At 43.9% G+C, this 19,238-nt stretch overlaps 1 protein-coding gene across 3 annotated transcripts in view; it reads left to right on the forward strand.

The window, feature by feature from the left end:
* PFKFB3 (6-phosphofructo-2-kinase/fructose-2,6-biphosphatase 3) overlaps window positions 1-19,238 on the forward strand; it is a 78,276-nt gene that overhangs the window by 24,360 nt on the left and 34,678 nt on the right. The window lies entirely within an intron of this gene.

Below are 19,238 nucleotides of genomic sequence, written 5' to 3' on the forward strand. Positions count from 1 at the left end.
CCCCAGGAGCAGGCACAGCCCTGATGCGTACTCTGACCAGTGTGCAGAGCTGGCTTCCTGCCCAGGGAGGAGACTGCAAGGCCCTCGCTGACTTTGGGGAATTCTGCAGCTTGGGTTCTAGCACTCAGCCTACTTCAGCACTTAATTGTTCTCTACTGGCTTCCTGTGTTTATCTTAGCTCTGCCATGAAGTCTAACAGGGTAGGGCTTGACTTTGGTTTTGAAGCTCCCTGATGATTGAGAAACAGCCAATCAAAACTGAGTATGGGTTGCTCTTATCAGATAGCCCCCTACCCCCACCCCAACAGAGTATAATAAAATGGAGGTAATGACAAGTTTTTGATGTAGGGATAGGGTGAAGGTGGTCTGGGATGTTGGAAAACTAGTGGTAGACTGACTGCATTGCTCAGAGCTTTGGACACTGGGGAGGGTGGATGTGAGGGTGCTTATATGGGACCTGTGTGGGGGTGGGTGCAGAGACCCAGGATATGTCTGATGAAGCCTCTAAGGCTGTCCATACTGATTCGGTTCCAGCCATGGCAATAATGGGTAACTTAAGGAATCTGACATCTGCAAACCCAGACTTCGAGGGGAGCCACATTTATGCAGGCCTGGCTTTCCCTTGGTCAGATTGATTCAGATCTGTGTGTGAGTCTGTGGGGACAGGCTGTTGTTTGTGGCCAGATTCCTCCCTCCCCGTCCCTCCATCCACTTAGCAGTAGGTATGGCAGGCCTACCCTGTTGTGCTGGGTTCTAGGTACTGGCGGGTCATCACTGACAGAAACAGAAACCTCTCTGCATGCATGGGGGAGACAATACAATAAACAAAACACATGGCAGGAGAGAGAAAGCAGGAAAAGGGTATGTCAGGAAATACTAACTTTCAGGAAAGGCCCCCTCCTCCCCCAGAGGTGACATTCTAGGAGAAGAGATGAGGTCATGGGGGCTGGAGAGGAGCAGCAGGTCCAGAAGGAACCACATGAAGTGGAAAGTTTGCCCTCCTCGAGGACCCCAGAGAAGGGTATTGAGAAACTACTCTAAAGGTGGCCAGGTGCTGTTTTCTCCTGGGAGTAGGGGTGGGTGGGTGTCTTTGTCTTAAATTTTGTCTCTAGGATGAGGAAATGATTGCTTAACAAAGGGAAGTGTTTGAGGGCAGAAGAATCCTGGGGTGCCTTTCTGTGTGTTCAGCCTCCACCTGCCTCTTCTGCCCCAGGGGCAACCCTACCCTATGCTTTCAGGGAGCTGCTTGGCAGAAGACTTTGTGGAGTGGGCCACCTTGAGCCACCACCTTTGAACTTTGAACTGCCTTGGGAAACAATCCCCCAAACAATTTCCTTCCCATCACTGCTTTGAAAGCCTCCTTCACCTCACCACCATTCAGTGTGCTGGGGAAAGTTATGTAATCTCTCTGAGATTGCTTCCTTATCTCTAGAATGGCAGGAGGAGCTCTATGGTTGAGTAGTTTTGAAGATTAGAGATAATCTGTTTAAAGTACCTAATACAATGCCTGGTACAATCAGTAAGAGGTAGCCAAGAATAAAAACGACTAAGTTTTCTCTACTATAATCTCCCCAAATATACCAGTGGGGAGACACAGAGGTCAGGTTCTGGGCCCACAGTCGCACAGCTAGTAAGCGAAGAAAGTGGTATTTGAGCCAAGGTTGTCTGGTTCCCTAGGGAGGGAAGCACAGGAAGGTGAAGCAGGCGGAAGCTTGAACTTGTACTATATGCTGCCTGTGAGTTGTTTGTCCAAATCCCTTAATCTTCGCTCACAGCTTTCTGATCATTTTTCAATTAACATTTTGTTCCTTTCTGTGCTGAGAGACCCACGTCTACGAGGAGAAAGAATAGGGCGTGGGGAGGAGGCTAAATACATGTCACTGTATACTGCCCAACAGAAGAAATTTTCTTCCTCCTCTTCTCTCGACTCTGAGATGTCACAATCAGAGGGAGTTCTTTTGTGTGTGTGTGTTTTATTTATTTTTTAATAATTATTTTATTTTATATAATTCTTACATGATTTTTCATTTTTGCACAATGTATGCATTTTCATTTCAGTTATATTCCCCATACAATTCCCACCTCCCCTTATTTTGACCCTAATCGTTCCTCTCTTCCCCCACATCCCCAGTAGTGTGTCTCTGGCCTACAGTTGCTTGTTGATTTTGATTTTTTTCTCTATTATAATTTGTCTTTTTCCTGGTCCCTTATTTAGGTTTTCTAAATTCCATATGAGTGAGACCATTTGGTATTTTTCTTTTTCTTTCTGGCTTATTTCGCTGAGCATGATCCCTTCTAGCCCCATCCATGTTGCTGCAAATTGCATGAGTTTATCTTTTTTGAATGCTGAGTAATATTCCATGGTGTATATGTACCACATCTTCTTGATCCAGTCATCTATTTTTGGGCATTTGGGTTGTTTCCATAGTTTAGCTCTTGTAAACAGTGCTGCTATAAACATAGGGGTGCAGGTGCCCTTTTGAATTAATGTTTCTGTGTCCTTTAGGTTTAGAGGGAGTTCTTAAAGGGCTGGTGTGGAGGTACAGGAAGGCAGCAGGCAGAAGGTGGGAGAAGACAAGGAACCTACTCACCTGATTTGCAGCTGTCACTGGTTGGGTTTTCCACTGGTGAACTGAGGAGCTAGGTCCCAGCAGGCTGAGATGGAAGGGGATCATGCCTGAGCACTTAGATCCTAGAATAATGGAATACAGAAAAGCACAGAATAAATCTGCATGTAGCTGTTGGGTCACGCTGCCCCATTTTGAGAAACAGTCTGACAGACAGCAGAATCAAGAATAATGTTTTGCCTAATTTTTTCTCTAAAAACAGGAAGTTTTTTTTTTTTTTTTTTTTTTTTTTTGTGGGACCCTCGCTGGTGGCCGGGGAATCAAACTGGCGCTGCAGAGGCTGCAGGCAGCCTCGCAACCCAGCACTCAACCGCTGCGCCACCAGGGGAGGCCCTTTTTTTTTTTTTTTTTTTTTTTTGAGACAAGAGTCTTACCACCCCAGACTAGGTTTGCAAGGTATGTTTTTGATGCATGTGTAGATAATCCTTCTGTAAAACTTCTTCTCTTAAATTGTAAAATTATTTGTTCTGTCTTTCCTTTCTGGAAATTATATTACTTCACTGGAATGACCAGATTGTAGGTTCCATTGTTCTATGTATGTGCCTCTGTGTACACATAATTGAAGTTTGTCTGTTCTCTTGCTAATCTCTCTGTGTCAATTATTTTATAGCCAAATGAACTTAGAAGGTTAGAGGAAGATTAGCTTTTTCCAAATGTGGTCATGGGCCACTGGCTACCAAGGGTGCTGTAGATGCCCTTGAGTGACAACCAGGCATGTGACCAACTCCAGACTGAGATCAGGCTAAGTCAGGACCTAGTAGAAATGATTGACTCACAGTATTCAGCCATTCAAAGTAATCAGCTTTTAGAAATGTCTGTAATTAACCTTATTTTGAATGAATGAAGGAAAGAATGAACAAATGATGACTCAGTCATTTGAACCCCAGGTCTCCCATCTGACTGAAGTACTAGGTTTTTATACACTCATTCATAATCCCATAACACAGAATTAGCATTGTTAACCTTCACATATATTTCCTTCTAGTTTGTGTTCAGCACAGTTGCGCATGTGATGTGTGTAATTCAATTTTACATTCTGACTGCCTTAATTTTAGCAATCCACGTGAAACAGTCTAACCAGTATACTAGTTCTATGGAAAAATAGCAAAATTGTTAAATGTGTCCCTAAAACTAAGACATATCCTATCCTAATCATATTACATATAGGCTGATTCTAACATTTTTTAGAAGAGAGGCGTTTGGAAGTGAAAATAGGAACTTGAACAGATATTTGCGCACCTGTGTTCATAGCAGTATTAATCACCGTCACCAGAAGGCAGAAGTAGCCCAAGATCTGCGTGTGGATGAGTGGATAAGCAAATGCACAGAATAGGATATTATTTGGCCTTGAAAAGGAAGGAAATTACACATGATGCAAAAGGGTGAATCTTAAAGACATATGCTAAGTGAAATAAGCTGGAATGAGGAATGAGGTACCTCGAGTCATTGTATTCAGAGACAGAAAAGAGGTAATTACTAGGGTTTGGGGGAGAAGGAAATGGGGAGGTGTTCAATGGGTGCAGTTGGGGAAGATGAAAGTCCTGGAGGTAGATGGCGTTGATGCTTATACGTGGAGTATACTTACTGCCAAAGAACTATAATACCCTACAGTGGTATTCTTCATGTTTTGTATTTACGTATTTCACTGCAACAAAATGAAGCAAAGATAAGACTTGGTCCCTGGTTTTGGCCCCCCTCACATTCTGGAAGATTCGTCTTCCCTCTCTTCCCTACAGAGTTCCTCTAACCTTCACCAGTCCTCTGGAGTGAAGCCAGCCAGGCTCTCCCTTCCTTCTTGCTTATCCATCCCTATGTCCCCAACACACACACACATACACACCCTGGAGATCTAGATTAAGGGTCCTGAATCCTACTGGGCCTATGACTGTCAGAGTAACGTCAGACATCTGAGACAGGGCCCAATATGGGGAACTGTGCAAGTAGTCTGCATCCTGAACAAGCTCTCCTGTAAATGATGCCAGGGTTGGAAGAGGGGGGTGGGAAGAAAGAGTGTTAGGGAGAGTCTGCTGTGTAGGCAAGGATGCCTTGAATCCTAAAGCCACTTCTTAGAGAAGCACCTTCTAAATCACAGACTCAACCCCTGCCTGAGGATTTCCAGGCTTCTGTGTTTCAGTGTATCAGGGACCTGGAGAACCCCGACCTTCATCTGGTAGGCTAGAAATAGAAATGCAGCATCCTTCCTGCAACACCCCTGCACCCCGGACCACCTCAAGGCTTCTGCCACACTGGGCTGAGAAGACAAACCTTGCTTGTGGGTCCTGTGGGAGTTGATGGAGGGGCGGGGACAGGCTGCCTGATCACTCACTGTCTGGACTACACCGAAAGTAGGTGAAAGTTGCTCATCAGTTCAGGATCTGGGGCCAGGGCTGGGAGGGTCGAAGGTGAGACAGTGCATCCAAGGCCCCCGCTTGCTTCATAGCAGAGCCAGCCAGAGTGACTGTCTCTGTGGACCCACCCAGCTGGCCTCAGGCTCAAAATGGACGTGGCTGAACCCAGCAGGATCTGGAGCACCCAGTCCTGTCCCTGCTGCCCTCACTAGGGGACTTCCAGTGGGTGTCCTCATTTCTGTCTTCCCAGGGGACTTTTCTAGCCTATGGGAGCAGGCAGGAGGGGATTTTTTTTTTTTTTTTGGAAACTACCTAGTAGTTTGGTAGCCTAAGAAATTATCCAGTCTTTCAGAAGGTTGACCCAATTCTTCATTCTCCAAAACAAAAACAAAAGGTTTCTAAACTGCTAAATGACTTTTCATTAACCACATAGAAAAAAGGCAACAGATGTAGCAGGAACATCAGTTCCCAAGGCTCATTTATTCTAGACTCTATTTTTACCTGGTCAGTCTTTCCAAAAATACATCCAAACTCCACTACCATTTTGCTTACTAATTCCGTCTCATCCATGTAGTTCTTGTTTCTTTGACAAGGTATTTCTCCCTACCTGCCAACCTGAAAGTCAGCACACACCTGTCACTGTAGGTAGGTGTGATGAAAACTGGAATCTTTACATGGCTAGACACTGGAATTACTTGAGAAACTTTTAAAAATTTACAAAGCCCAAGTCTCGCCCAGCAATTCTGAGTGAATTGCTCTGGTATGGTGTTTATATATTGGTTATTTTGGAAAAATTCTCTGTACTGATTCTTGTATTCAACCAATGATCTATATCAGGATTCAGGTTATGGAATTAGCCCAGCCCTCAGATGATCCAGCATAGAAGCCTGGAATATCAATTCATTCATCAAGACGTCAAAAACCTCAATAAAAACTCAGGAGGCCAACCTTTTTCTCTAAACGAGGAATCTAGTCGAAGAAATACACCCAGGGGCTCCTATTGTGCCCCAAGAGCTTCCTGGTGAAGTTACCTTGCATTTCATTTTTTTTTAAGATTTATTTTATTTATGCATACAAGAACTGGGGTACAGGCCAGAGGTATGAGAGGTGAGAGTATTCACCAGAGACAAAGTGGGGAACAGAACAGGCAGACTGACTGAAATACATTGCTGAGGGGAGCAGCGGGCAAGACAGAAGAGGTCTGCTGCACCATGTGGGTAGCTCCCTGGCCAGGGCTCAAACTCGTGCTGCAGAGGCTGCAGATAGCTTCACAGTGCTGTGCTTAACCCCTTGTGCTACCAGCGAGGCCCCACCTTGCATTTCTTATCTGCCCCCTCACATCTCCTATTTGCTCCTAGGCTCTTCAGTTCTTAGGTCCTCATTTGATCCCCTCATTATTTATTTTATTTTATTTTATTATTTTTTTGTGGGATCCTCGCCGGTGGCAGGGGATCGAACTGGCTCTGCGGAGGCTGCGGGCAGACTCGCAACCCAGTGCTCAACTGCTGCGCCACAAGGGGAGGCCTGATCCCCTCATTATTTTGAGAGGATTATAGAAATAGCCACTGGGTTAATCCATAATCCTTTATAAAGCATCTCAGGATGAGCTGTTCCTATAGGTGACCACACTCATCCCTCTGCAAGGATGCTTCAGCATCCAGAGCAAGTATGTCTGAACCAGGACAGGACCTCACACTGTTGGGAGCTTGTCTATGGCCTCTGCTTACCACCTGATAATAGGTGTGATACCCAAATTTGAGCCTTGAATAAATGATTATATTCTGCTCATGAGGCTCATTATTTTAGGAAAAGGCGTCCACATGGTATATCTACAGGGCCCAGAAGCCATGATGTGATATGGCCCAGAGGCTCTGTTTCATTACTGAAGAGGCTGAACTGGCCCAAGTGTTCTCGAAGCAAGAGCACTCAACACCCCTGACACCATGCACAGACCTCTCTGTTACGGAATCCTTTGGTAGAAAGCTCCTTTTGGTGTTCTATAATGTCAACACATTTTAAAACATTGCAGAAAGTGTCAGAATTACCCCTCCCTAGGCATAGCGTTCCTCTGTCTCTGGCGGTTCCAAAGCTAAGCCACCCAGACTCAGGAATTTCTTCTCCCTTAGGTGCCAATCCTCCAGCTTTCAACTGCCTGAGTTGCCTTGCCTGTTCACCAAAAACAAAAACAAAAACAAAAAAAAAAGAGAGAGAAAGAGAAGGGATCAGAATATACTCTTGTTTATACTTGCTGCAAATGTTCACTGTGTTCTGCTGTTTTTAAGTGTTATTTAGCCCAAATTTGTACTGGAGGTGAAACTAAGAAAGAGTTTTTGTCTTCCACCAGGAAAACTTGCCAGGGTCTGCAAACAGGTGAGAAGAAGTGAGGACTGCTGACCTGCTGCTTCCTCCCTGCGAAGCTACTAGGGAGGGTTGGGGGGTTCTTCCTCTGGGATGGCCAGATCGCTCCCCAGTGTTTCTCCTGCTTGAGGTTCCTAACAGGCCCAGGCCACCTTAGACTCGCTGTCTTTCCTCTTTTCTTGCCCCCTGTGACCTATCCCCACTCAGGTCTACCCCAGGAATACCAAGATCATATTCATATCTCTATATCAATATCTCTACCTCTATGTCAATTTCTGTATCTTTATCCATTTCCTGGAGAAAGGTTATATTTCAGGAGGCCAATAGTGCACAGTGGTTAATGGTTGTTAATGGACTTCCAACTTTGAGATTAGACACATGTGGATTAGAATCTCTGTTAGGTGATCTGGTACAAGATTTTTATCCCTCTCATTCTGAATTTCCTTATCTAAAAGGGGTGGCAATATTACATGATTGAGTGGTTGAGAAAGCAAATGTAAAACTCTAGTACAGCATCCAGGCTAGAATAAGTACTGAGTAAATGGTAACTTTTAACAATGATTATGATTATAAAATAGTTATTATGTAATGTTATGGTTATTATAAAGTATTTTTGAATGTAGGAAGTCACACACAAAAAGAAAATGAAAATCATTTATAATTCAGCCACCTAGATCTAGTAAATCTGATAGATTGTAACATCTAATATATTTTAGAAAATTGGGATCCCACTGGTATTACTTTTATTTAACATTTTCTTCTCACCATATTTCCTTACTAGGGCTACATCTTATATACAGCACATTACAATTTAAAGAATATTCTTGAGTTGTATAGCACCATCTGGGTCTAGTGACTTCTGTGTGCTTTTGCTTTTTCTCTATTTTCTGTTCCTTGGCAATGAGTTCCTGATTATTGGTTGTTGAAGAGTCTTCAGATTGGGTTCTCTCCACTAGCCATCAATGATGTGATGGTGCTTTCAACTTGATTTATGTGCACCCAAGAATGCCCTTGTCCATGTCCTCCACTCCAGCCCCTCCCAGCATCCTGCTCCAAAAATTTCCCTGTCCTTTAGAGTGAGATCCTCCCTGCATATTTTTGCCAGTCTGGCTTCATAGCTTTTTCTGGGTGTCTTTCCAGTTTTTGAAGTAGCAATCTGGGTCATCCCTGAGCCAGCACATGGAGTGGGCTTGGTCCTGATTCTTAAAGACCAAAACAGAGGGAGAATCCCCTGTAAAGGGGCTCGAAGATCCTTCCAGAAAAGACTAGCCATTTACACAGATATCAAGGTCATCTCAAGCACACCCAGAGGCAGGTGCCTCCACCTTGTGCAACACGGTGTGTGGCAGTCTGACGAGCTGAGCTGTTCCACAGCTTCCCTCCTTCATTTAAGGCTTGGATGCAGGCTAGATCAAGTTCCTCAGTGGGGGCTATACTCAACAGCCATTTAGCAATCATTGATAACTCAATGGGAATGGGTTTCAAATTCTTTTCTGAAAACGAGTTTTGATAAGGAAGGAGAGAGCAAATCACAAAAATTAACCTCTAAGGGGAGTGAGGGATGACCTGTTCCTTCAATTAATCCCCTTAATTAATCCTTACAGTAGCCACAACAATCTTCCATCAGGTGGTTGGTGTACACTCTAAAAATCCAGCCAAGTCACACAGTGGGGTTTATACCCTTCCTGGGTTGTAGATCAGTCTTTCTTCCCTTCCTCATTTAAAATCCTAGCCAGAAAATACCAAGCTTAAACCTTTAACCCCGGAGGAATTTGCCCTAGGCAGAGTTCAAATTTGGTCTCCTCTTCACCTTGAGCATTTAGAAATTCTAGAAGGTCAGCTCTCCTTCCTTTCAGAAGTCTCCTACTTACTCATCCTTTTCCCCAACCCCTATTGTGGAATTGGAGATCAAGGGGCCCAGCCCCAAGCAGGACTATAGAGATAAATACATTGAATTAAATCTTTAGCTTTCTATATTTTGCAATCAACACTTACTATTTTAGTTTACTCTGTTTACGGGAATGACAGTTAAAATCAACAGCATTGAACACTTTAGTACTGGTGATTGCATATAAACATTATTGATCTTGTCTGGCTCTAAAGCATGGCATCTTTTCACACCTATTTTATAATAAAAGACTGTCTTCTGAGAGATGGTTGTTAAAAAATTGTTATCGGAAAAGGATATTATAGCAGAGACTGCTGATGTTTCCCCTGACCCACCTACTTGCCGCCTTTCCTGAATGGTGGAGTCCCCAGCAGCCTTCCTGGCTCCAGGACCACATCTGGCCATTAAGATGATGTGGAAGTGTTACTTGGCACTTCTGGAAAGTCTTCAAAGTGAAAAGGCCTCTTTGTTCCTATTCTGCTTCTTTTACTACTGGTGGTATTTTGGTATACATAATTTTAGAGTAGACAAATAGTGTCATATGACATGGCTTGTAATACCATTTAATATATAGTAATATATATAGTAAATGATGAGATATAGTAAATGATGAGATATATATATAGTAAATGATGAGATATATGTTAGACAGCTCTTTTAGGCTACTACTGCACAAATTACACATTTCGTATGTGGCCTGTTGTGACCAAATGAAAAGTCAAATTAAATATAATTATCACTATATATTATCTTTCAGCATTAGTTTTTGAAATTAATTTAGAGATGTCTTGATTCATTCTCTCAGAACTTTGATCAGATGTATGCAACTTCCAATCTGAGGAAGATCCCTTTGAGGTGAATGTGCAAAAATTACCATTTTAGGGTCTCCCTGGTGGCTCAAGGGGTTAAGACGCAGCCTGTGAAGCTGTCCGCAGCTTCTGCAGCATGAGTTTGATCCCTGGCCAGGGAGCAACCCACATGGCGCAGCAGACCTCTCCTGTCTCGCCCGCTGCTCCCCTCAGCAGTGTATTTCAGTCAGTCTGCCTGTTCTGTTCCCCACTCTGTCTCTGGTGAATCCTCTCACCCTCCACCCCCACGCTCCTGGCCTGTACCCCAGCTGTTGTATACATAAATAAATAAATCTTAAAATAGAAAAAAAGTATTCTATAAAAAAATTACCATTGTATGCACCCTTGTGAACTTAAACATTATTGAGTTTTAATGTTTCATTTTGAAATAATTTGAGACATACTGAAAAGTTGCAATAATAGAAAGCAATCCCAGCTAACTTTCACCCAGATTTTGCAAATGTTGGCATTTTATCCCTTTTGCTTTATCATTATCCTGACTTTGTCTCTCCTTCCTTCCTCTCCTCCCTCCTCCCGCCTTTTGTTTGTCTTTGTATCCTATCCCTCCCGCCTCCCCTCCCTTCCTTCTCTCCTTACCTCTCCCTCCCCCTCCCCATCCATCTAATAGTCTCATTTACATAAACAAAGAGTAAGAAAAAAATATACACATATATGGGTGTGTTCCGAAAGACACCCATCACTCTCTACCCCCCTCCCTCTGACACACACACACACACACACACACACAGTTTTTTTCTGAACTATTTGAGTTAGATCCAGATATGACGCCCCCCTTTGCCTTTAAATACTTGAGAGTATATTTCAGAAAACAAGGGCAGTATGTACAATAATCAGGAAATTAACATTGATAGTTTTATTTTTATTATCTAATTTGAATACCTTATTTAAGTTTTCCAGTTTTTTTCCACGTTCTTTATAGCAAAAAGAGTAACAAAAATTTTAATCTAGGCTCTCACGTTGTAGTCAGTCATCACGTCTCTTCTACTTCCTTCACCTGGAATAGTTTTCACTCTTGCTGCCCCTGGCCTGGGTATTGCTGAAAAGTATAGTCACTCATTATTTTTGTTGACAATTTAAAAGCATGTGCAACTCTGGTGAAAACACAAAAAGTTATCATCTTGACAATTTAATTTTTTTTTAAAGATTTATTTATTTATTTATACAAGCACTGGGTACAGTCAGAAGCGCCGGGAGGGTGAGAGAATTCACCAGAGCCAGAGCAGGGAACAGAACAGGCAGACAGAGGAAATACACTGCTGAGGGAGCAGCGGGCGGCAGGAGAGGTCTGCACGCCATGTGGGAACCTCCTCCGGTGGCCCAGGAGCAGCCCGGGATCAAACCAGCGCTGCAGAGGTTGCAGGCAGCTTCGCAACCCAGCGCTCACCACTGCGCCACTGAGGAGGCCCTAAATTTTTATTTTAAATTATGGTAAAAACATAGGGAGAGGGTTGCAATTCTAACACCTGTGAAAGAAAGACCAGGGGGCAGGAAGTGGGAGTTGGGGGAAGACTCATTTTCAAGGTAGTGCTAAGAAGTCTCAGCTCACCCAGTGGACAGCTCCAGTGCAAAATTTGCCAGTAGTGGAGCCCCATTGAGCAAAAACTGTCCATGACCTCCTATGTTGCTGTGTTTGGACTTTGCCTGGGAGTTGCTGGGAAGAGCATGGCCTCAGCTGAAATGCTGTCTCTGAGTTAGAGGAGCTACAGCTGGAGATTATTTAACTGCTGCTCATAAGCAAGTTCTTTCTTAAAGAGATTCAAGAGGGAGAGCCCTAGGGCTGTCAGAAGAAAGATGTATAAAGATTGTATTTGTTGTTTAAAAAATTAGAAATGGAGTAAAACTATTTTTACTTGGGATATGAACACCTACTAGGTGTATCACTCTTTTGTGACTCCTTGAGGTTTCAGTGGTCATTAGGTGGGCAACGCTAGTCTAGGTATCTAACTTCTTTCCAGTGTGGAGTTTCAAGCTAGAGTCTTGAATCTGGTTGAGCGGAACTATGCTCGTGTCCGACAGCCCCAAGGTATGAAAGGAAATAATTGGAAGCATAATTCACATTACTATGCCAACTGGGTTTACTAAGGTTCTTGTTAAAGGAATGCCTCACCCAATCTCTGAACCCTCCAACTAAAGTTGATTGAATGTATGATATGACTTATGGCTAAGTCAGCATCTTTATGTCCAGAGCCACTTAATACTGCAGTTTTAGATGCAAAGGCTTCATGAGGTGAAAGACCCATGGGGACCACGTGTAAAGTGCAGAGAAGTGTCCTGCCCAGAGTCACTGAGTTGATGAACTGGGACTGGGACTCTGGCCCCCACAGAATCATAGGGTCTCCCATTTGCAGGGTTACCCAGAAAGGCCTCCAGTTTGATCACCTGATCACCAGCTCTTGCTGGAACCCTCTATAGTGTTTTGACCAGTGGGGTTTGGGTGCAAAATGGAGCAGCAACATGTTAGCTTTCTGTCCCTTCGTTGTCCATTATGGGGTGTGTCATCTACCAGCGATCTGGTTCTGCTCAGGGAGCAACACAGTACAAGACAGCTCCTTCTGTTTTTGTAGGTATCACCTTTCCCCTCCTAGTCCTGTGTTTTATGTCACGTTTACTTCTGTAGCTATTCCTCACAGAGCAGGACTTCCAAATGACTCAACTCCCTGATTGCCTTTCTGTGAAGGTATGTGAGTTTGCTAATGTTCCCCTTAAAAGGTGTCACCCAGCACTGAACATAATACTGCAGTGTGGTCTTCCGGCAGGCGCTGCGGAGACCGTGACACTCTAATTTGAGTGCTGCACATTAACATGGCCCAGCTGTGGTAGGTTTTCCAACATCTAGTCAGCATTGTTTTCCCAAACTTGCATTTAAAAATTTTTGTGCTTGATTTGGCTTTATTTTTAGAATGTTTTCCACCAGAAGGAAGAAGTACGAGGGGGAACGGAGAAAGGAAAGGCTGCCAGCTTGCATGTGTCAATCCCCGAGTTGCACCACCACAGAGTTGCAAGCGTCACACGCTTAAGCCGTCCTTGCAACACAGTGCCCATTCCCCACTTTCTCAACACCAGACTCCCCGCCACATCGTGGTGGTGCATTTTCCTGCGCAGCAGTAGGTGGTCAGGCTGCCAGTTTTTTTTTCGCCAGTGTCCTAGTCAGCAACCTTAGGTATTTTGACTTCAACCCTTCCCCTCAATTCTGTGTATGTGTTGGGGCAGGAGCGATGCACCTCATTTCTTGAGGAAAAATGCAGACTAAATCACAGAGTGGTTCAGATTGGAGGAAGTCTATTCAGACATCTCAATCCATCTTGGGGGGCGCAATTCAAAAAGCAAATATTTATATATTTATGGAGTGTTTCCAAGAGCACTTTTATCTATAGTTATTTGGATGCTCAAAATCATCTTTGGAGATAGGTCAGCTATTAAGATGAGCCAACTGATAACCACAGGGTGTGGCTGTTCACCTCTGAGCCAGGTGCTTCCTGGACAAGCTGTGGAAGCTGCTTCCAGCCCATCCTGCAAGATGTACTTGTTCCCATTTGGGATTAATTGTTGATTAGCTCAGTGGTTGCAATTATAATCATTCTTCATCAAATAAACATGTACTGAACATCGCCCGTGTGCCTGAGGCTGTGGTAGTTTCTGGTGATTCAAAGACCAACAGGTGTTCCTGTTTTTAAGTTACATATAGCCTTGTCATTCTTATCAAGTTACTGTTTGTATTTCATTGCAACAATTGGGATCATTGGTCTTTGCCAGGAGAGAAGTGAAAGAGGTGCTTAGAGACTATCTAGATGACTGACTCATGGGCAAATGAGGCAGCTGGGGTCCAGAGAGACAGTCCTGCAACTTGGTGTATGCACGGTCAGAAGCAGGCCCCGGCTCCCAGCTCCTAGCCCATAGCCCCGTCCCTGCACTGTGCTGTGTCTACCATGTTTGTACCCCTCACCCTCATTTCTATGGGATAAACTTTGGAGATCAGATAAGCCCATTTCTCAGTGGCTGAGAATCTAAAACTACATTATCCATTGATTGCTGATAATTGCTTTTTGCTGTAGTGACTTAGAGTACCTGACTATTTTGACATTTATCGTATGTCTAATATAATTTCATATCATTGTCTGCCTAGAATCCAGTTCTCTTCACATCATAGTGTGAGTTCACCCTTCCAGTAAGTGTTGCTGTGTACCATGTGTGAACTGTGTTGGCTGTTTTGAAGTCCAGAGTCTGAAGATTGCATGTTTGATAGCTGCTCGGCAGTGTTTCAGGGAAACCATGTGTTGTGGAAGAGGTCAAGGCGTATTGTGTACCTGGCTGCAGAACAAGGGCCAGCAGGGGAAGTTCCAGGAAATACCCTTGACTCAGTTGTGAGAAATGTCTGTCCGGTCAGTCGAACTTGTTTGATTAATGGAATGAAGAGTCAGTCTGAAGCTGCAAGTTAGGCTGCTGCTATTGGGAAGGCTTTTGGAGGAGGGGGGCTTTTGGATTCAGTGGGGAGATGGCCTGATTTCTCTGGATTTATCTGTTCCGGATATTTCATATCAATGGAATTGTATAATATATGACCTTTGTGTCTGGCTTCTTTCACTTAACATAGTTATATTAGTTTGCTCAGGCTATACTAACAAAATACCAATAGACTGAGCACCTTCAGCAAAAGAAATTTCTCTTCTCACAGTTCTAAAAGTTGAAAATTCAAGTTCAGGTTTGGCTTTCCTGAGGCCTCTCTACTTGACTTGCAGGAGAGAGGTGGACTTTCCTCTGAATTCACACATTCCTAGTATCTCTGTATGTCCAGATTTCCTCCTCTTACAGACTTACAATGGATTCAGACCTACCCTCAATGACCCCATTTAACTTAGTCACCTCTTTAAAGACCCTGTGTCCACCACAGGACACCGGGAGCTGTGGAGGTAAAGCCTTCCACAGGCTTCCAGGATTGGGGCTGTCTACCAGCCCACTGCACAGAGCCGTAGGCCAGCCCCTGGTGAGCCAGGCCAGGTGTGTGGGGATCCCTGCAGGGTGGCTCAGGAGACGCCTTCTTGCTGAAATTTGGTAACCATGCCTGTGTAGTTTCATTAAGACCTGAATTTGGAACAGGCACTACTAAAACTTCATCTAAACATAAAAGAGAGAGAGAGAGAAAGAGCGAGACCCTGTGTACAAATACTGTTACATTCTGAAGTATTGGTGGTTAGCATTTCACCATGTGAATTCTACCGGAACACAATTCAATCATAACTTTTTTTATGGCGGAACATAATTCAGTCATAAAAATCTTGGAAAGATTTTTATCTTTATCATGCTGCCGTGCTGCAACATGAACCAGACCTTCATTCTTTCTCTTGACTGAAGTATATGGATAGATCATATTTTACATGATGGACACATGGATTTTTGGCTATTGTGAATGTTGCTAAGTCCACTGTCTTTTTACATAAAGAGGTTTCTGGCACTGGGGCATGGTCGGGCAAGGTGCTCCGTCTATTGGTATTTTCTTAGTATAGCCTGTTAGTATAGTATAAAGAAGTGCCACTGTCCGCAGACAGTGATGGTGAAGGCTTCTGTGACCCACCTGAGGTACACAGGGCATTTGGTGAAAAGGTATGTTGTGACCAGGCAGTGGGGTGATGAAGGGCTTCTGGGCTGTATGTGTCGTCAGTGGGCTTTCTCAATACGCTGCTGCTTGTACGCCAAACATTTGTCTGGCTGCTTTATTTACCACATCTTATGGCTGAATGATACTTTTCTTACTGATGAGGAAATGACCCAAGCAATAGTGCCAGGAGTTGCCTAATTTACCCCTCTTGCACAGACCTATATACAGTTATCTGGTGATGTACTCAGAAAAATCTTCGACCTACTGCAAGCCATGGAGTCTTCTTCTGAGGGCGAAGGTGAGCTTTCTGCTCCTGTTTCTTTTCTCTCTGTGATCTAGGAGAGTGTCTTGAGGTCATAGAAAACCCTTGGACGAATGACATCAGGTGATTTAGGGACTAGTCATAGCCATGATTTCTGCCTACATTATTTGCTGCCCAGAGTTCACCTGGCTCCTAGCTTATACTTTTGGATGTTTTTCTTCAATATCTCTTTGTTTTGTGTCTACAAAATATTATTGGGGAACTTTTCTGGCAAGAAAATAAGAACAAGTATCCTCAGGCATATTTCTGTTCTTACAATGAAAAGAAGCAAGATTGAGGTATCAGAGAATGGGCTGATCCTGGAACCGTACCCCCTTCATGGCTGGCTGTGTCTCATGGGGTCTCTGTGGCTGTGTGTCTGCTCCTCAGAAGTTCTCTTTAGAAGCTTCACTTTGGGAGTGCCCCCAGGTATTGTCAAGCTTAGGGAGACCAAATCATAAGCCAACCTGGTAAGAGAATGTTCTTATCAGCTGGAGTGCCCACCCGACACATTTCCAGGAAGATCACAACTGCTGGTCATGTTGTAGAGCAACCCCGATACAAAACGGGGTGCCTGACTGTGGGTCCTCACCCGCGCGCTTAAAAGGACTTATCAGTGCTCTACTGCAGGCACACGCGAAAGGTTAATAAAGGTTTATTTACAAGGGAAGGGGAAATGAGGAAATGTACAGCTCAGGGAGAAAAGTGGGAGACAAAGTTTTAAATGAGTCCTACCCAATCCGCCGATCAGGAATCCCAAAATGGCGCTCTCAGAGTTGGCCGCCAGCCAGGAGCGGTGAAGCCAGGAGGCGAGCGATTGCGAGCCAGAGAGCCCCCAAGGCCCACGTGTTTGGTTTTTATATCCAACCTGGCTGCCCAACTCCACCCTCAGGTCCCAGCCACCCTCCCTTGGTGGTGATGGGATTTGTCTTTCCCAATGTCTTGATGGCTTTAGTCTGGAGTGGGGGTGGGGTCCACAAAGCCTGCATGGGATTATCTCAGGACATCATTTCCCCCTAACAGTCAGAATACAGCATGCATTGGCTTACCAGAGAATTCTCTGTGAGAGAAGGTAAAATGGTAATTAGAAGGAGTCTGCACACAGTGGAATGAAGACAGAAGAATGTGGGGTCCTGTAATGGTTAGTCTTACACAGCCAAGGTACCCTACTATACCATTTCTCTGTAAATTATCTGTAAACTTATTCTCACTGCAGATTATAATTTTTCCAGGATAGTAGGGCCCCATACTACCTAATAGAGCTTGTTATTACCAAGTCTAACAGCCAGATTTTTTCCTATCCCACTTCCTACTTCTAGTTTTCAAGACTTTGAGAGGAATTTTCCAGAGTACAAGTTTCTGGCTTGCCTTCCTCTTTTAGTTTCATAAGGATAAACTGTATTTGGGAGAGGGATGGGAGAGACACTGGGGGCAAGGTAGTTTGAAACATGTCTCTGTTTCAGGATCCTGCCTTTTGAACTCTCCTTTACCCATTTTTCCCTTGCATACCCAGACTGGTGGTTCTGGACTTCCAGGCATATCAGTGTCCCAAGACCTTGGACTGCCTGTAACCTGTTCTTAACACCAACCAGAGACCATTGTTTCTAAACAAATTCTCATTCAGTCAGCCCATATTTACAAATGCCTATCTTGGGTGTGACTGCTCAGGGCCAGGGTATGGACATATCAGTGGATATGAGGAGGTTCCTCCCAACCCGGAGGGTTGTTCATTTCATTTCTCCTTCCTTTTTGCTTTTGGCAGCTTTCTATCATTCAGATTTGGAGTCAGTTTTCCTAATAATCTACAAAGTGTGACCTGATGTAATTTCTCCTACCTCCTCATTCTCCAGGCCTCTCTGTTCCACCCACCCTGTCTCTTCTGTGAATCAGGACCCTACCCTGGGGTCTTTGTCCCTATTTGTCTACCTCGATGGGTTTATTCCAGATTTCTGGAAGGGTGATCAAAATGTAGGATAAAAAATGGATTGTAAAATATCTCAATGATTTCTTACATCATAATATGTTGAGACGACAAGAATTTGGACATATGAGGTTAACTAAAATATATTATTGATATTAGTTTCACCTGTTTCTTTTTACTACTAGGAAATCTTAAGCTACAGTTGTAGTGTGCCTAGGCCAGGGCTGCGCAGGCTATTGAAAACCTAGGTGGGCACCATCCTGGTGGTGCAGGGGTTAAAGTCAGCACTATCAAGCTATCACAAGTCACTGCAGCATGAGTTCGATTCCCCAGCCAGGGAGCTACCCACATGGTGCAGCAGACCTCTCCTGTCTTGCCCGCTGCTCCCCTCAGCAGTGTATTTCAGTAGATCTGCCTGTTCTGCTTCCCACTCTGTCTCCGGTGAATCCTCTCACCCCCTGCTCACCTCTGGCCTATATCCCAGTTGTATGCATAAATAAAAATAAATCTTAAAAAAAGAAAAAGAAAACCTGGGTGGAGCCACCATTGTAAAAATGCACTATTACCAATAGAAATTTGAGGTTCATCTAATAATTTGAACAATGCTGGACATATAAGAGTATTTCTTTTCTTTCCTTTTACTAATAAATTAGGACATTGCCAAACCTTTGAGAAATATGCAAAAAGCCCAAAGCCTCCTCTATATCTTCTCTTTTTTATTGCCAATTCAGTTTTGTTTTTTAAAACTTATTTCCTTCAAAATTGGCTCTACTAAAGTAGTGCCATGTGCCTTTCCTGCACCCTCAGGTGAAACTCACCAGGTCTAACTGCTAACACATTGAGGTCTGTGACTCTTTGCCAGCCTGGTCTTTGTTTTCACAAACTGAGGGGCACTTTACATTGTGGTGCCATTTCAAAATTTTTACTTATTAATGCTCTCAGTAATTTCTTTTTTTTTTTTTTTTTTAAAGATTATTTATTTATTTATTTATACAAGCACTGGGCACAGTCAGAAGCGCAGGAGGGTGAGAGAATTCACCAGAGCCAGAGCGGGGAGCAGAGCAGGCAGAAGGACCGAAGTACACTGCTGAGGGGAGCAGCGGGCGGCAGGAGAGGTCTGCGCGCCATGTGGGACCCTCCTCGGGAGCAGCTGGGGATCGAACCAGCACTGCAGAGGCTGTGGGCAGCTTTGCAACCCAGCACTCAACCGCTGCGCCACCGGGGAGGCCCTCTCAGTAGTTTCTTAAGATGATTCTTAAGAATTTATTTCACATTATAACCAAATACTAAGTAATTTGGAGATGGTCATTGAAATCCTTTGGATTCAAAATTTT

This window comes from Talpa occidentalis, unplaced genomic scaffold, assembly GCF_014898055.3.
Source record: "Talpa occidentalis isolate TD23 unplaced genomic scaffold, MPIMG_talOcc4v2.1 talOcc4.14, whole genome shotgun sequence".
Lineage (NCBI taxonomy): Eukaryota > Metazoa > Chordata > Mammalia > Eulipotyphla > Talpidae > Talpa > Talpa occidentalis.